The sequence below is a fragment of the Protopterus annectens genome, chromosome 9.part0, assembly GCF_019279795.1.
Source record: "Protopterus annectens isolate FY-2018-M chromosome 9.part0, PAN1.0, whole genome shotgun sequence".
Classification (NCBI taxonomy): domain Eukaryota; kingdom Metazoa; phylum Chordata; order Ceratodontiformes; family Protopteridae; genus Protopterus; species Protopterus annectens.
Genome location: NC_056743.1, coordinates 167,122,520 through 167,137,517, shown reverse-complemented (window position 1 = coordinate 167,137,517; position 14,998 = coordinate 167,122,520). Strand labels below are relative to the sequence as shown.

Genomic DNA, 14,998 nt, shown 5'->3' with positions numbered 1-14,998 from the left:
CCATAAATGTAGATGTTCGAGTGTTCACCCTGCTGCAGTCCAGGTTACCCTCCCTCCATCCCCTCTGAACTAGCTGAACTTATCTATACCACTCTATCCTATGCAACCTCTGTGGTGTATTTGCTTGTGCCTAAAGGTATTGTTTTATTTTTATCTAGCTATATATATATATATATATTGCCTACCTATTGGGGGCACCTGACATCTGGGGCAAGAAAAACTGAAGAAAATGGCGTCGGATGCCTCTTATATACCCCTGGTGCACTGATGTCAGGGAAGAAGTGACAGCAACCGACGCCGGACCAAGACTTTGGAATTCAGGCCGACTGCGGGACCGCCTGACAGCAGGATAACCCAAGTGTGATGACTGCAGCAGGGTGAACACGCGAACATCTACATTTATGGTAGGTACAAAACTGTACTTTACTCTGTTTCCCAGATACCAAAGGAATTATTTTATCTTCTTTTGCTCAGAGGGAATCTAGGCCTTCCCATATGGCCAAAAAGTTTTATTTCAGGAAAAATCTGAGGGGGACTCCAGATCTGGGAGTCCTCCCTATCCATATGAGTTTGTGTGACTACCCTCTGCTTCATTCCCTGCCCCTCTCCAAACAACCCATTCGTGGGCATTCCCCCTGCCTCCTCACATTCAAGTTCATCTGCTGTATCCTGTAATCCAAACTCAAATTCAGCAGGGTACAATAGAATGTGTTCCCTCTGAGTATGTAGGAAAAGGGTTCTATTTCAGATTATTCCTTGTACCAAGAAAAAATGTGGAATGGAGACCAATTCTGGATCTCTCCACTCTCATCACTTTTCTACAGGTAAAATGTCATCTCTACAGACTCTGTTGCCTCTCGTTCTACCTCAAGGCTTCTTAGTGTTCCTCAGCCTAAAGAATATGTATCTTTCACATTCCTGTCCATCCTGCTTACAGGAAATATTTGAGGTTTTTTGCTGGCTCATCACATGTTCAGTTCTCTGCTTTGCCCTTTGGGCTTTCCACTGTCTCAGGGGTTTTCACAAAATGCCTTGCCCCTGTCATAGCCTTCTGCAGAGCAAAGGGAATACATATATTCCCTTATTTAAGTAAATTGTTAATACAGGCACCATCTTAGCAGGTACTCTTGTTAAAGTGCAGTTTAAAATATACATAAATAACATTAATTACCTTTTAGTCTTGAGTCAAGAATAACTCTTCAGGATGTGCAAAACATTTTCATTTTATTTAAATCCACATATGTCAATGCTGGGAGACTTATCTACACAATTTAAAGTCAGTCTCACCAAGCAGCAAAAACACACACTTTATTTAAATTTTTATCAGTATCATGCATGCAGAATACTGATGTGGTCAAATAGGATTTCTGCAGACCCTCGTGCTTCTCGCTTAATGCTACACATGAACAATCATGTTTTTTTAGTACCAGTAATGTTTTAGAAAAGTACAGGTCACCTGGCTTGTTAAGCAATCTTGTTTCCTGACCTTGTACACTTTAGTACCAGTACATTGTAACTCCCCAACATTCCTTGTAACTATCTATCCCAGCCTGAGAAGGTCAGAGCTTACATACAGTGTGCTGTTTCTTGCTTTCAGAAACCAGTCTTTGTAACATCCCTTAACTCCTTCAGCACTTTTATTACATTCAGTCATCTGTTAATACACTTGCAGCTTGATATTAGAATTCAGTTGTGAAACACTCAGAACTACAATAAGTAATTGTGATTTGCATAACTATGCATCTATACTACATATGACAAAAAATGAAAATGTCCAGTGGATATTGAACTAGTAAAACCAAGAATAGACCACGACCACCAGAGTAATTCCGAAGCCTTTAATGCTGCTCCACACACTAAGCGCTTTCACCATACATTAAATGGCATCATCAGAGTGAATGGTAGCTGCTCAACAAGCCATTATTATATACACATTAATCAATCAATCATACAATTAAACACATTCATCTTAAAGTAAAATAATTACTAAATGCATAAAACATATACAAAACAAATCCACACCCCACAAGTGCAATTATAAACTTAAAATATAAAAACTATACTGTTACATTAATTATAATAATTATATATAGATATACTTAAAAATATCTAAATTATGCATGCCCTTTGTCTCAAAATAGGTCCTAAAGAAATAAAATCATTCAATCCAGGTGGCATTGTTGCATTCAACATAACCTGCCATTTATAGTCTAGTAGTTCCACCTTTAATTTTTCATCGCCTCCTTTTTCATTAAACAACACCCTATCTATAACAAAAAATAGGAATCTCCTGAAATTAATATAAACTGTACTATGTGAATATAGAGCATTATGGGAATCTTGATTCTTGATGGCCCTAAGATGTTCACCTATCCAGTCTTTCAATCTTCAAATAGTCTTGCCAACGTAGAATGCACTACAGTTGGTACATGTGGCTAAATAAACCACCCTTTGGGTGTTACAATTGACCCTACCTGGACATGGAATAGTCCTATTATAGCCCTGTACACTTACATAGTGTAGTCTTTGATGAATCTACAAACCCTACACCTCCCACATCTATTCATAGGTTCATAGGTTCATAGGTTCATACTAGGCTATCTGCCCGAGGGCATTTACAAGCCTAGCCCATAGTTTTGTGGCTTACGCCACCCCTTTAGTATGGGGAACTATACCCATTATTTTGCTGTGCCTCTGTTGAGCAGTGACACTGAGGTAATCCCTGGGGTATATCTGCGATCTCCCATCCATTGGTCAAGATTTCTCTTGAACAAGGCCAGCGAGGTGCTCTGCCTCACATATACCGGGATTTTATTCCACAGCATAGGGAGTCTTTGGGTGATGAATCTATCCCTCCAGCGCGTCCTATTAATAGCCGTGTCGAGGTTTAAGTCTCGCCCTTGTGGCTCTGACGGATCTAGATTTTTGAGGTGAAGCATATTCATCAAATCTGGGTTTGACATGGCCTTGTATGTTAGGCAAAGGTCACCTCTGAGCAAGCGGTGACTGAATAGAGCTGGAGTTCTTTCAGTCGGGCAGCATAGGACAGATGTTTGAGACCCTTTATCCTTTTGGTGAGGAACTTTTGTGGCCTCTCCAGCTGCTGCAAGTGTCGGGTCAGATACATTCGAATGGGGCATTGTACTCAATCATTGGTCTGATGAGTGATGAGTATAGGGAGACTATGACCTCCCTTGATCTAGATGAGAATCCCTTCATGATAAGGTGGGCAATGTAGAAGGTCTTCCTAACTACTTTAGCTACATGGGTGTCGAATGACAGACTACTATCAACCTGGGTCCCCAGGTCCCTGATAACTTCTTCTATGCTCAGTGGATTGCCACCTATTTGGTAGCTAGGGGTAACCTTGTATTTCCGAAGGGTATGACTATGCATTTTTGGCATTTAACTTTAGGCCATGGCTCTGGCACCAGTTATCCGTTTCTGTGAGACCCTTCTGAAGGATATCTGTGTCAGATGTGTTTTCTACTATGGCCCAGTTTGCAGTCATCTGCAAACTTTGTCAGCCATAACCCTCCTGTGTTTGCTTGTACTTGGAAAAGTAGATGCCAAACAAGAGTGGGCCCAGGACTGAGCCCTGTGGTACACCACTTGTGACAGGCTTTGAGTCTGACATGGCGCCAGCAACTCTGACCCTGTGGGTTCTGTCACTCAGCCAGTTTGCAACCCATCTTGTGATGTATGGGTTAACATTTAAGCTGATGAGTTTTCAATGATACCCGAGTGGGGTATTGTATCGAAGGCCTCGCCAGATCGAGGTAGGCTGTATGGACTGCCTTTCCCTCATCAATGGCTTTGGTGACTGTTTGAAAAAGTCAACCAAGTTTAGAAGGCATGATCTGCCTTTGACAAAGCCAAACTGGGATGGATCCAAAGTCTGCAAATTCCCTATGTCTTTATTTATGAGGTCCATTATGATCCTCTCCATGGCTTTGCAGATAAGGCTTGTCAAGCTAATGGGCGGTAATTTCCAGGGTCGGTGGAGGCACCGCCTTTGTGAAGTGGGACCACAGTTGCAGTCGCCACTCCTGGTATCCAGAGGTAAGACTATGATTAAACAGCTGTCCTAGCTGTGGGTTTAATTCTCGTTGAGTTCGTGGAGCACACAGCCGGGGACACCATCAGGTCCCATGGATGCTGTGTTTTTGCTTTGGAGAGCAGTTCTCACTTGGGCGTTGGAGATGTTTGGGGGCTGCAATCGCTGGTATAGATATCTCTCCTTTTGGGGAGGGGAGAAGTTTGCACTGAACCTGTCAGCCAGTATGTTGGCAATGTCTGTAGGATCAGTAATCTTCACATCATTTTGAACTAGTTCTGAGCATATCTGGGAGGTTCCTCCCAGGTTTCTAACATAGCTAAAGAAGGCCTTATGATTGTCTTTTGAGTCTTTAGCTATTTTTCTCTCAAAATTTGCTTTGGATGATTTTATGAGAGCTCTTAGTTTTTACTTATAGTGATCAAGGGTGTCTTACCTTTTAAGGATTTTGCTCTATCTTGTAGTAGCTTCCTCCTTTTGTTGTAGAGTTTGTTTATGGCTGGGGTCCACCAGACTGGACGCTTGCCTTTGGTACAAAGAGTCTTTGTTTTGCTTGGGATTGCCTTATCCATGCAGTCCTGCAGGTGCTGGTAGAAGGCATTTGTAAGTGATTCAGCGGCTTGAGTACTGTTTTCCGCTCGGGGCCTTAAAGGAGACCACACTAGTCTTTAGAAGTGTGAAGTCGGCTTCGAAGTTCTTTACTGTGGTCTTTTTATTTCAGGTGGGGTGGGATGAGGACCTCCAGCGAGATTAGTTTGTGATCTGATCTCACCAGTGAGGGTATACTTCGGTGTTGAACATTGTGCTCCCATGTTCGTGATGATGAGATCAAGTATGTTTTCTCCTCTTGTGGGGATGGTGACTAGTTGTTCCATGGCATTTGAGTTTATGAATTCCAGGAACTTTTGGGCTAGGGTGTTTGGGCTTGAGTAGTGTTCCCAGTCTATATTAGGGTAATTGAAGTCACCTAGTATGATGGTGTTTGGTGATACATTTATCCCCTCTAGTGTTTTCAGGAAGGCCATGTGAGGTTCCTGAGTTTGTGAGGGTGGCCTGTAACATGCTACAATTTGCAGAGCAGTCTTGCCTATGGTTAATTGCACCTGGATGGTCTCCGATGCATCGTGCGTTGCCACCAGTCTTGAGGTGTGGGTGTCTTTGATGAATATGGCTACCCCCCCTCCTTTCTTGGTATTGTCCGGATTTTGCGGCGGGCATGATAAGAGGTAAGACCTGATAGTGCTGGGGTGCTCTCAGGAGCCTTGAACCAGGTTTCTGTCACTGCACAGACATCGATGTTCTCCATACTGAGAAGGGCCTCGAGTGCGTGCATTTTGAGATTTAGACTTCTGGCATTGAGCAGCATTACCCTTAGTTTTTTCCTTTTTGTGTTCTAGGGTGGTAGGTTTAGAATTTGAGCCTTGCCTAAAAAGGCACTATGGGGTGGCAAGTGCCTTTGCCAATATCCGGAATCCCAGGGTGACAGGTGCAAGCCGTCCTGCAGCGTGGCTTGTCCAGCATGTCATCCCAGGCAGACAGACATTGGATCCCCTTTGAATGACACCAGAGTTTAAGCCAATTGTTAAAGCTGATCATCTTATCTCTGTATTGTGGCATCATTCTTGGTGAAGGTAGGATACTGCTCAAGGTCAGGGTCATACCTGCCTGGGCTACATAATCAGAGAGCTCCTCAATGTCTCTTTTCATGTAGTCCAATGAGGTACGTCTCAGGTCGTTTACACCAGCGTGGACAATGACTGAGTCGTATTTGTACCTGCTGTTGAGAGACCTGAGTGCTTGCGTTATGTGGCGGATTCTAGCACCCGACAGGCAGCTTACTGTGACCTTCTCCTTACTCAGTCTGGTGAGCGGGACGTCAGTGTGTCTGACTATGGAGTCACCAATGACTAGTGTGTCTGGCATTGTGTTTGGCCTTAAGGGCTGTGACTGTTTGACACTCTGACTGTGAGGTCTATGTGTTGCAGGTGTTGTGTTCTGAGGTGGTGGTTGTTTGGGTGTCTGTGTTGCAGGTGTTGTGTTCTGAGGTGGTGGTTGTTTGGGTGTCTCATTCATTTTTGATGTTGTATATCGGGGTGTATGTTGTTAGAAACTCTTTAATGTTTCTTCCCCTAGAATAAACTATTCTGGGAGTGCAACCTAAAAAGTTTTTAAGTTCCCAATTGAAACAAACATCCCATGCTGTACGTACTGAGTCCACTATCCCTTTTATCTGGTTATTATATTTGAGTACCAACACTCTTGAATCATTAAAATTTTCACCTTTGGATGTTCTCAAAATTTCTATATTGTTCATCCTAACTATGGGTAAAAACACAGTATCGATCTTGTTCAATACCTCCTTACGTATTTTGGTCAACAATTTAAGGGGATAGCCTCTTTTAAGAAACATCCCTACCAATATATACAATTCTTGTTCCAAAACTTTGTTATCACTAATAAGTCTGGACAACCGTACCATTTGCCCTTTCATTATACCCCTACGTTGTTGTGTGGGGTGGCAACTGTTGTAATGTAATAAAGAGTTATTATATGTTTCCTTCCTATAAATTTTACTCTCAACACCATCAATGGTTTTGGTTAAGGTTATGTCCAAAAAATCTATTGTTTTGTTGTTCCATTTACTAGTGAATTTAAAAAACGTAGTTGTAGCATTAAGATATTCCACAAATGAAATGGCCTCTTCTTCACTACCTTTCCACAGAATCAGGACATCATCAAGAAATCGATTGTATAAGACAGTTTTATCTTTGTATATTGAATTCAAAACGAATTCTTCCTCCCAATGGAGCAAAACCAAGTTGGCAAAAATGGGGGCACATTTTGCCCCCATGGCTACACCTGAAATTTGATGGAAAATCTCCCCTTCTAGGTCAAATAATTATTCTTGAGTACTATCTCCATACAGGATACTAATAAATTCACTTTATCACTACTCAAACATTTGCTCTTCACTAAACTTTCTGTAAAATAATTTATACCTTCATCATGAGATATAACTGTGAATAAATTTACTATGTCAATAGTTAAGAAAGACCATTCAGTGTCTCCATTTTGTAATTTATTGAGCCTTTGCAAACAATGCCAAGAATCTTTTACAATATGTTGAGCCCCAGCCACCACTCGTTGTGTATTTCTGTCCACATATGCTGCCATGGGCTCAGTTTTAGAGCCCTTCAATGACACTATAGCTCTAAAAGGTGGATCATACAAACCTTTATGGATTTTGGGAATTCCAAACACAGCGGGGGTGACTGGGTAATCAACTTTAAGGAAATTGTAATATCACAATTTATTGCTCCTTGGTATAATGCATCTAACAAAAACAAATCTATCTTATGGTAGGCTATATTTAACTCATTTTGAGAAACTCGAAGATAAGTGGTGGGGTCATCCAAAATTTCATGCATTTTAGCTATATAATAAAATTTGGACATTATAACAGCCCCCCCCCCCACCTTTATCTGGTTTCATAATTCTTAATTCACTATTGCCTGCCATTTCTGATAATGCTTCCCTTTCACTTCTGTTTAAATTGTCTTCATAATGAACATTTTGTTTCATTTTGATGGCATTCAACATCCTACCAATACACATTTCTCAAATAATGCGACTTCACTATTGTATGGTGAAATAAATGTACTTTTTTTAGTTAAGCCACCTGTTGTTGAGTCATTTGTCAAAACATTATTTACTTCAATTCGATCTTTAAAAAACAAAGCCAAATTTAACTGTCTAGCATATAATCTAATACTAGAATAGGCGATGAAAAATTAAAGGTAGAACTACTAGAATATAAATGGCAGGTTATGTTGAATGCAACAATGCCACCTGGATTGAATGATTTTATTTCTTTAGGACCTATTTTGAGACAAAGGGCATGCATAATTTAGATATTTTTAAGTATATATATTTATAATTATTGTAATTAATGTAATAGTATAGTTTTTATATTTTTAGTTAATAATTGCACTTGTGGGGTGTGGATTCATTTTGTATATGTTTTATGCATTTAGTAATTATTTTACTTTTACTTTAAGATGAATGTGTTTAATTGTATTATTGATTAATTAATGTGTATATAATAATGGCTTGTTGAGCAGCTACCATTCATTCTGATGATGCCATTTAATGTATGGTGAAAGCGCTTAGTGTGTGGAGCAGCATTAAAGACTTCGGAATTACTCTGGTGGCCATGGTCTATTCTTGGTTTTATCTATACTACATATTTTTAACATGAACAAATATTAAATAATTCATCAAACATCTTTGTAAAGAAATTGTAAGTTAATATGCATTTTGTGTAGAATAATCATGAGAGAGAGATTTTTCTCTAACAATCTTGACTCATCTCATCTTCACCCTTTTCCTTCTCTAGGGCCTAGGATTCACAATCGACCTCAAAAAGTCAACAATGACTCCACCCAAGAGAAAGTCTGTCTAGTTACTTCCTTTTTCTGCTTCCCTTCCAGTCCTGTATGGTACGGGAATTTCTCAGATTTCTGGGACTCATAGCAGTGACCATAGTGATGGTTCCTTTTACCAGACTGAGCATGAGGGAAGAGCCATTGGTACCTAAATTCGACTAGATCCCAGCATTCAAAGCAACTGAATGCACTTCTTCCACTAATACCTTGCTTAAAGAAGGAGATCCTTTGGTGTTTAGCACTATTAAAGCTCAACCCCGGCCTGCCTTTCAGATTGCAGACAGTAAATCAGGAGCTACACACACATGCATCAGACAGTGCTGAAAGTTCAGGGACAGTGGCCAAAAAACATAAGAACACACCAGTTTAAAGGAAATGAGAGCACTAGTACAGGCTGTACAGAACTTCAGTTACCTTTGGAAGTCAGAGTGTTCACAGATAGCACCAAAGTCATTTACTACATAAACAAGCAGAGGTGCACCAGATCTTGCCATCTGGCCCTTTAGCTTGGGATCAGGCCACAAAAGCAAATCTTTCTTTCCAAGCAGTTTACATTCCTTTACAGGAAAATACCTTGGCAGCCAGTCTAAGGAGGTCAAGGGAATACCCCCCCATGAATGGATGCTAAACAGTTGTAATCTTCCTAGGCATTGCCCACAAATGGGGTGTGCCAGAGATGAAGCTTTTTGCCTCTAAACAAGCACACAACTTCCACTTTTCTGCACTAAGACTTACTGTCTTCAACTTTGGAAAATGGATACAACGTCCTTTCCTTGGAAGGCAAGAACACTCCTCCATTGTTGAATAAAACTCTGCTTAAAACCATATTTGGACTGTTTTTTCCCCCTCTGGAAAGAGATTTTTGCTAAGTTAGCTGCAGCCAGGATCAAACATTCTCAACTTGTCCTTATTCTTAATCTTTCTCCTTGGAAGGGGAAGTATCTTTATGCATTCCCTCTACTTTCTCTTCTTCCTAAGGTCTTCCTAAAGATGCAAAAGGAATACCCAAGGATCTTGCAGGTGACTTATTTTGGCCAAGGCACCATTGGTTCTCCCATTTCTTCCATTTAGTCAAGGGCCATCACCAGAAACAATCCTCCATAGTGAACTTGCTCACTTAACAGTAGGGCTTGTTTCTGCATCCTCAACTACCATCCCTCAAACTTCCAGTATGGGTGTATACTGATTCTGATCCCTTTTAGACACCAGTTCTCTGAGGAAGTGCTGAAGGCTCTCCAGGAGGCAAGAAGAAAGTCTTACACAGCCGCATTGAAAGTATTTTCTATATGGTGTCTGCCTAAAAAACAGGATCCAGTTCAAACTAGCTTCTGACTGTCCTCTCCTATTCATGTAAAGCACTAAAATCTGATCTAACATACTACTCAATTAGTGGAGGCACACATTTCAGCTGTATCTGCTTGTTTACCTCTGGAGCCCCCTCTTCTGGCTAGGTCAGAGGTTAAACAGTTCCTTAAAGGTGTACTCCACTTGAAACACATATGAAAGCTATTCCCTCTGCTTGGAGCCTCAGTTTTGTGCTGGAAAAAGGCTACCTCCCTTTAAGCCAGCAGCCTCTGCTTCTCTCAAATTCTGTACTTGTAACACCATTCTCCTGGTAGTCCTCACTTTGGCCAGAAGAGTCTCAGAGTTGCAGGCTCTTATGGCCATCCCTCCCTTACTATTTTTTCACAGAGTGGTAAAAGAACGGTCTCTTAATCAGGCTATTAACCTGTCCACCTTCTTCCCTAACCCACATAACAAGGGGAAAAGAATACTTCATTCCCTTGATGAAAATCAAGGACCCTTACACAGCCTAAACAATTTCAGACAGCCACCAAAGAGCACTTTAAAAGTCACTGGTCACGCCACTGCACTCTGTCTCCTTTAAACATTCCCTGCTTTCCCATACCTTAATCTACTTTCTGCCCTTAACTCACTCTTCTCACTAGCCCTCTCTAATCTTCCTTGACTACTCTTTCTACTGTCTTCTAAAACCTATTAAACAAATCGCCTCAGAGAAACATTCTGTTGTAACTCTTTTGTCTTCATGCAACTATTTTATGATAAAACTGGGTTTTTGTAACCACTTACCCCAAAAACTGTATTAATCCTAATGACATATTATTTATTTTTATACATCTTGAAAGAGCTTTGCTATACTCCTGATTATTGACACTGTATAACATTGTATTGCTACGTAATGCCTTGTAGTAATCCTGTAACATTGCTGTTTAATGCTAATATATAATGAAAATTGTATACTATGTTGGAACTTTTCTCCTCGGGCCTCCGCTGAAAAAGGGCTCTAAAGCTCAGTCAGACAAACCCAGTCAACAAATGTAAAATAAATACTTAAAAATAAATAAAACAGACAACTCAGATTTTCCTTAGATAAGAGAAAAACATCCACAACTTGAACCATTTGTCTCTTCCAGGATTCAAAACTAGGGAACCCAATTTCTAAACAAGCTGTTGTTAACTGGATCTCTGAATGCATTGCCTTATGCTATTCTCAGTATGGCAAACCCCCTAACTTTCCAGTAAAGGGACATTCCAGAAGATCCAGTAGCCTTATCTGAGCAGTCAAGTGCTCCAGATTATGCAGAATGCTCCGCATTCGACCATAAGTGAACCCACTGTTCCGCTGTTATGCATTGAGCAGCTTTGGCTCCAGTACACGGCTTTTGATTGAGTTGCATACCGCAATTACTTTCAGTCAGCATTGTGGTATACAAACCAATCAAATAGCTTCTCTGCTGTTCCACATTGAACACCATTGGCTATGCTACATAGTTTTTGGTTGGTTCATATTCTGCAGTTACAGCCAATCTCCATTGCAGTATGTGAGCCAATCAAATAACTATCCCTGAGGATGGGAGCCAATGAGAGCTCCCAAATACATGACCATTCATGTAGAAATGTTTTTGGAAAATCACGTTTAAAGAGAGGGAGAAAAAATAAAACAGAAGCAAAACAGTGCTAAAGTAAATAACTGGAATACCAGCAGTTAAAATGAATCCTTTTATATGCTGGTATTGCAGTTATTTGCTTTGATACTGTTTTGCTTCTATTTTATTTTTTCTCCCACTCTTTAAACAAGTACCTCTGAACCTCCTAGACTAAGAAATCTGGACAAAGCCAGTAGCCAAACCACAAAAATAGGGACAGTTTTTAGATATTGCTCTTATAAACTTAAGTTGCTAGAATAACAAGTTTTGTGTTACCATACATGATCTGAAGGATAGGATGTCTGAAACTCAAATTTCTGTCATTAATTTACTTCATTATTATGTGATTTGCCTAAAGACTACATATTTTATGAGTAACAGACCAAAAATATGAGGCACAAATTTGGGCACTCTGCAAAATTCTGGCAGTTGAGAGGTATGACAAGGGTAAATGTGTGCGAGTCTGAGCATCATAGCTTTCAACCTCTTAGCACAAGAAATCTGGACATAGCCTTAATCAATGTGGGGGCAAAGGGCCAAAAAAGGAACAGTTTAAATATTGCTCTTATAAACTTAGAAAGTTGCTAGAATAACGGGCTGGATTACCATACATGATCTGAAGGATATGATGTCTGAAACTCATTTCAGTTATTACCTTATTATTTCATTCCTCTGATTTGCCAGAAAACAACATCTTTTATGAGGAACAGACAAAAAAATTAGACAAAAATTTGGGCATTGTGTAAATTCTAGGCAGCTGAGAGGTATGACAAGGGTGTGTGTGTGTGTGTGTGTGTGTGTGTGTGTGTGTGTGTGTGTGTGTGTGTGTGTGTGTGTGTGTGTGCACGCGTCCATGCATATATTTTGGTTGAATGGCCATAGTCAAGGTATGCCTTTCACGGAATGTGGAAATAGGGTGTTCCACATTTTCACAGTTTGTCACACATTGCTATGATCTGTGTTCTACACTGGCCTCTTAGGTTGAGAACTATGTCTGGCGCCTTTTACCGGTATTCTTGAAGTAGCTAGTTCTGTACACACCTTTACAAAACATTGCAGAGTGGATGCCTAGTCTGGATCCAGGACTGCCTTCGCCAGGTCAGTCATTTCAAGCGTACTGGACAGTTTTCCTATACAGCGTCCGACCACCGTTCTTTCATCTTAAGCTTGGAGAATCACCCAACAGTTTGGTATACTGAAACAGTGATCTAAGGAAGGACATAGTACAGTTGTGTAAGAACTTACCAGAATAGTAGTAGATGTCCTACTGATCACTGTTGCAGTATTAGTTCCCTCCATATCTTTCTCCTTTTCTGATTTTTCCCTCTCTTTTGCTCATGGACTGGAAATCATCACTGTCTTTCTTCTCCCCTTTCCACAGGTAGACTTGGGTCATAATTCAAATATATGGCACTGTGGAAGGTTTTGGCTTTAGTACCAGAGATAGACATCACAGTTTGTTTATTTATGTAAGTTTGGTAACCAGGGTAGAGCACTGATCCAAATGGACCTATTTAATTATTAGCCTGGACAAATATATACATCAGTAGGCAAGCAAGTTAAACAAGAAGTAAAAACCAAAAAACAAAACCAAAGGAAATCAAGCTGCTTTAGTAAAATCTAAGGACAATTCCACAATAAATTCCAGTAAGTGCTTTCAGCTGTAATAAGACTTCTACAGACTGGAAGTTAACATTCAAAAACACATATTTAAATACTTAAAAAAAAATCACATGACCACATACTTAGTGTTTTAACCCTTTACGTTTAGGGTACGTAATAAAATCTTCTCTATTGTTCAGACCAGGGGGCAGCAAGCATTGAGTCTAACCTGCCAACTATATTCCAGCCACTCCAACTCATCATCTGGATTAAACGTATTTTCTACATATTTTAAACTGTCCACTGCAAGGAATTTTAAAGTTAACTTTACATGAAAAGTTAACAAGAAGTATTATAAAGACAAACAAAATGCTGTGTGCAGATGGCAATAACAATAATAATATAATGTACAAAGGACAGTAGAAAGAGAGGGTTAGAGTAAGGAGAGAAGAAGGAAGTTTAATAGTGAAGGGGTAGAATGCAAAGTGTAAATAATAGAGAAAATAATGGCACATAGAATTTAAGTATAAACAACATACACAATGTGGAAGAAATGCTGCTTATTAGTGTTGAGAAATAATGTAAGAAAGACAAATGTGCCTGACTGGTGAAGGGAAAAGTGACGGATTAGTTGATGTGTGCTGAGAGGGAAATAATTTAAAAACTGACTTGAGATGATATTTAAGCTGAGCACAAAGTAATAGGTGTGAGTAAGGTCATTAAGACTAGTAGGGAGGCTTTAACAAAATTTGGGTTCTAGGATGGAGAAGGCGTGATTATTAAAATGAAGTCTGGTTCTGGGACATTTAAGAAGAGAACCAGTGTGGTAAGACTTCTTATGTTGTAACCGGGGGGGGGTCATCTGAAGTGGTTGGAGGTGAGGGTAGGACCTGTAAAGAGGTTGGAGGTGAGGAAAGGACAGGAGTGATCTTTGAGGCGCTTGTAGAGTTGGGATTCAAGAATCAAGTTGGCACTTTCTGGACAGGTAACCACTTGACTTTAAGTGTGATACAATGATAATTTCCAGTGGAGAGGGTAATAAAATGGCAGATAGAATTGCTTATACTTTGGATGGTGGAGGAGTTTTTCCTTGGATGCTGATGCAACCAGGGAAGTCCATATTCAAACAAAGAAACGGCTGCAGGTAAGACCAAGCTGCAAAAAATGGGAATAAATACAAAAAAACAGTGCACCAGGGTGACCCACAATAGCATTTAATAGTACAAAAATAAAAAACTGAACAGAGGTAAGCGCTTTCACAACAGTAGTTGCTTCATCAGACAAAGTTAAAATGCACTTCAGCTCTTAAATAGCAGCTTAGTCATCAATTAAGCAGAATCAGTGATGTCACAATTAGCTACTATTTAAAGAGAGCAAAAAAATATATATTAAGAGACAGCAAAAAAATATATATACATCTCTATTTTAAAACATATTATCTTAAAACAGTGAATATAAAATATATAAATGTAGATATTTCTAGTAGACCACTAAAAACCTTTTATAAACATAAGAAGTATATGTATCTATATATATCTATATATATATATATATATATATATATATATATATATATATATATATATTATTTATATATATCACGATAAAAAATGTTAAGAATAAAATAAAACATGTTAAAATAAATCAATGCTTTTAACATGTTTTATTTTATTCTTAACATTTTTAACTAATGTTGTGAAAGCGCTTACCTCTGTTCAGTTTTTTATTTTTGTACTAATAAACGCTATTGTGTGTCATCCTGGTGCACTGTTTTTTTTGTATTTAAGTCCACATTCAGACTGGGCAAGTTCCAATACCTTTGCTTATGGCATTCCTGGTTGTTCTGGAGTGAAGGGGGAAATTTTATAGGCCCTAAATGAGAGGGAATTCATTTTCTTCCTTATTTGTTCTAAGTGAAGGTGAAGATTTGGTGCAAGATCAATCAA

General features: G+C 39.5%; 1 protein-coding gene across 1 annotated transcript in view; it reads left to right on the top strand.

Annotated features, from left to right (window-relative positions):
* The window catches only part of LOC122810505, a 1,366,849-nt gene that overhangs the window by 846,355 nt on the left and 505,496 nt on the right, over positions 1 to 14,998 (top strand). The gene's annotated exons all lie outside the window — the stretch shown is intronic.